This window comes from Alosa sapidissima, chromosome 19 (assembly GCF_018492685.1).
Source record: "Alosa sapidissima isolate fAloSap1 chromosome 19, fAloSap1.pri, whole genome shotgun sequence".
NCBI lineage: Eukaryota > Metazoa > Chordata > Actinopteri > Clupeiformes > Clupeidae > Alosa > Alosa sapidissima.
In genome coordinates, this window is record NC_055975.1 from 27238245 (window position 1) to 27243064 (window position 4820).

The following is a 4820-nucleotide window of genomic DNA, read 5'->3' on the forward strand; positions in this document are numbered from 1 at the left end:
AGAATGGGAAGGATCGACTCATATTTACAGACATGCAAACTAGACAAGCCAAGAGCAGTCAGGATGGGAAGGATCGACTCGTATTTACAGACATGCAAACTAGACAAGCCAAGAGCAGTCAGGATGGGAAGGATCGACTCATATTTACAGACATGCAAATTCCACACTCCACATTGGACTTCTACAGTACTTCTGCTTTTTTTGGGCAGCCGTGGCCTACTGGTTAGGGGTTCGGACTTGTAACCGGAGGGTTGCCGGTTTGAACCCCAACCAGTAGGAACGGCTGAAGTGCCCTTGAGCAAGACACCTAACCCCTCAGTGCTGTAGCAGGCAGCTCACTGCCTCAGGATTAGTGTGTGCTTCACCTCACTGTATGCTCACTGTGTGCTGAGTGTGTTTCACTAATTTACGGATTGGGATAAATGCAGAGACCAAATTTCCCTCACAGAATCAAAAGAGTATATATACTTATACTTACTCATACTTGGCCACTCTCAGTAGTGCTAACCCAGTGGTGAGTAGGTGTTTGGATGTGGAACACATATAGCGTACTGTAGTTAATGCACCTCTGAGGTGTGTTATATAAGCTCAGAAAATCATGCAGACACATCCAAGTAGACCATCATGCACAGAAGGCAGTGAAATGACAGTGTTGTGCCTATTAAATACCAGCACTCCCCAGGGTGACGAGCATCTATAAAAAGGCAGTTGATGTCTCAACGCCTAACACGACTGTCTGAAGGAGATGCATCCTGTGTGAAGGGAAAAAAAAAACATTTAAACAGTAAAGAGAGATGTTGGCTTGTTTTCCCTTTGTCTTTTGGAGAGAAGACGAGGAGAGGAGGGGTTGCTATAGAGACAGCTCAGCATTGTTGTTTTTCTTTTTTACACGTCGAGTCCTTAGGGGAGCCATCTCTCACCGAAACTTTCTCCCAAAATGCTTCAATCTAATTATAAAGGAGTGTGGGGGTGCCTGGGTGGGGTTTTTTTTTCTGTTTTTTTGTTAGTTTCACAGATAATGACTCGCAATTCACTCTAAATTCACTTTAAGCTGAATCACTTTCATCCTGTGACCTGTCAATGTAAATTTAGTTCCAGAAAACACATCCTACTCGGTGGTAAAAATACTTTCTGAATGTAAGGCAATGCTATTTCATTGGAATGGCATTTAGGCCTAATTAAACTGCATTACTCATGTGAAACAATGACACTCTTAGGAAAACATTCTTTGTTTTTATTATAATTATGCTCATTGTGTGCTTTCTCCCAAACCCTGTAGCACAGCATTTATCTCAAACTATAAACAATGCAGTTTGTAGTTTTGCACATAATATTGTTTTCCAATATTACTATGCCAATGAATTATACAGATATATTTGGATCATGTCTTGTTGACCATCTAGGAGCATATAATTACTATGCTAGTAGTACACACTGGAACACAAGTCCTTTTATGATCCTTTCAACATTTGTTTCTCTGTTAGGGCAAGCTGAAGGTGCTGTCAGTCACAGAGAGCCATATAAAGTGAATTCGCTCGCACAGGTCCAAGCTCCATGGACCAACAGGTAAATAAGGTAAATGATGGCTCATTAATGCGTTGGCTCTTTTGACCGCAGCATACTGCCTGCCTCAGCGATATTTACCGCTTCATTAACATGCTATATTAATTAAATAAGACTCCCCCCTAACCAGATGTACCTTCAGAGGCTCATTGGAAGTTGCAGCTGCTCGCCCACGAATGCTCCGTCACGTCACGGGTGCTCACAGTGAAGTGCGGAGTACCGGAGCATGCAGACTAACGCAGTGCTGCATCAGCGGAATCGCCTCGTTTAGCCACATTAGCATGAGAGCCCAAAACCTCCCCATCCGCAATTTCTCAGCAAATTTCAGTAGTGTGCATTTTGACGCATTGGACCAGTACACTGGCGATTTGCTCAGTAAAAGGCAGGAATGTTTATCAGATTTTTAGTCCAAGAAGAAATCTTCATCTGGGCCTTTGGATCGCCTCAGAAGCGAAAGGGGGGGGCATTGCGTGTTCTTGCGTATAGATTCACTGGGCCGAGAGTTCTTTCCACACCCCAGTGGCAGAATGTATGTAGCTGTGTTCACCGGCTCAAATCAAATCTAGTGTAACAGATACAGCCAGCCTGTGCTGCACCATCCATTCCAGGCCCAAATATCAGGCAGAAAGGAGTGAAAGGTCATTGATATCGCCTGCGGTTACGGACCACTCTCTATGTCTCCCCAGCTGTTGACAAGGCCCTTTACAAAGAGATAGAAAGAGAGCGTGCAAGAGAGAGGGGGGGGGGGGGGGGCAGAACAATGCTGATGTGAATTTGTCTTTGCCCTCTGCACTGCACATAGTATGGCTGGGGTTTGTTATGGCTCCATTAAGATGTGAAATCTGCTTTTTGACAGGGCAGGCGTGGGGGAAATGCAAACACTACCCCCCCCCCATCCCATCCCTCTCCCCAGAACCACTGGAGCCTAGTAGTGTGTGTGTGTGTGTGTGTGTGTATGCTGATTGGAAGATCTCGAGGGGAGGCCTGAGGCTAATTGAGCCAGCTGAGAGCAGAATTAACCAAAACGTCCTCAGATTCACTCTCCTCCCTTGCTATCTGCAGGGCCTTATTCAGCACTAGCACGGGAGGACATGCTGTGCTATTTATGTACAAGACACATTTCCACATTAGCTTCAGCACTGCTTCCACATTTCCACATTCCTCAAACTACTTGTGCATGTAGGCTATGGAAGATTGGTCAAATCTAGTAAGTAGGAAAGTTTAAGTGGATGACATGAAAGTGAAAGTAAGACATTTGTAAGGTCTGCAATTTTTCCTCAGTGCGGCCTGTTTACATACCTCGCCATGATTTTACGCGCACGTTGTGAAGCAAATACGCCTGAAGTGGGCGCAAAAGCGTTCATCTGGCCCAGAGTAGCTATTATATAGACCAGTGGTTCTTAAACTTTTTATCTGGCGACCCCCCTAAAAAACATGGGCCAAGTCTCGCGACCCCCTTCTCTCTAACCTGCATAATTTGGTTTCGAAATGTTGTGAGATGGGCATTGGAAGCAGAGGTAGAAAATGTCTTTCTCTCATAGGTAGGCTATGTCAACATCAAAGGCGTTATGTCAATGGCAGCCTTTGACTAAAAACCTTTTACAAAAATGTCTGCAAATCATTTCACGACCCCTCTAATATTTTTGGCGACCCCCAGTTTGAGAACCGGTGATATACTGTAGACTTGTGTTGCTCCTGGTGAAATGTTGTACGTGTGGATATGGTAAACATTCGGTGTATATGTGGAAGACAGAGCGATTGTGTAGGTAGGTATAGTAGTAAAATACTGACTGGAACTAGAGGAACCCTATATTTGTGTATGACAAAATCAGCGACCCTGTAAATGATATTAACGCTAATAAAGTCCCCTCTCACCTCTGGAGGAGGTGTAGTGCCCCTCCACTGTTTTCTCCAGGCTGTAAAACCGCAGTCATGCCCCACAAATCCTTACGCACCCCATTCCACCAAGGCCTCCAAGTGTCCTTGCACCAAATGGCGTGGGTGAGGTGTGGGGTGCAGTGTGTGGGGTGCGGTGTGGTGGGGGCTCGGTGAGAAGCCTGTGGCGGTGGGCTGTGCGGTGGAGAGGGGGTGGTGTGTGTGTGTGTGTGTGGGGGGGGGGGGGGGGGGGCTGGCTGAAGGAGCTCTTATTTCTCAACGCAAATGACCCACCAGGGCTTAGTCCATTAGCCCATCTGAACAAATGAGTCCATCTGCGCCGAGGGTTGACCCTGCACACACAAGACAACAAAAGGATGGATTCGCCAAAGGGGGGCCCTCTGTGTGTTCAGATACACGTGCTGCACACACACACACACACAAATACACACACACACGCACACTCATACACAGAGGGGTGGGGGAGTGGATTGATAGTACTCTGTGTGTGTGTATGTGTGTGTGTGTGTGTGTGTGCTGGTAAGGAAAACATCCTTTTAGGTGTCATCCAATGAGAGAATTCCACAGATTCTTTATTAATGGAGTCTATTCTCTTGAAGCTTGTGCATCCACACATGTGCACTCACACACACACACACACATACACACATACACACACACAGATGCTGAAATGGGACTGTATGTTAAGTCCCCAGGAGATGGATGAGCTGATGGATGGTGACATGGGTTTCCAGTGGAGCCGGCGTACGAGGGGCATGCGTGAGGAGTGTCTCCTTTTATTGGCCGAGAACTGCGGAGGCTTTTTACTGCTTGCATATCGCATTAAAGTGGCCGGCGCTAGGTGCCTCGGCACAGTGTGGCGCAGTGCGGTGCGGTGCGGTGCGGTGTGGCGCGGTGTGGTGCGGTGCGGTGTGGTGTGGTGTGGCGCGGTGTGGTGCGGTGCGGTGCGGTGTGGTGCGGTGCGGCGCGGTGTGGCGCGGCGCGCGTGGTGGGGGGACGGCGGCGGAAGTGGCGGCCATTACGGTGATTGATTTTTCAACAGGCGGACGCTTGGGTGCCGCAGATCCATCACAGTGTTCCGCTGCTCACCGCACACACTTCCGCCACCAGTGAAAAACAATCACTCTGCTAATATACACACACATACACACACATGCACACCACAGTGATGCGCACATACACACACATGCACACCTCAGTGATGCACACACACACACACACACACATATGCTTATACATTGCACAGTGACATTCAGAAAACACGCTTGTACACCACATACACCACACAGACATACACGCACACACACACAGTAATACTCCCAAAAGCATACAAAGCAGAAACACTCTAAACACACACCACA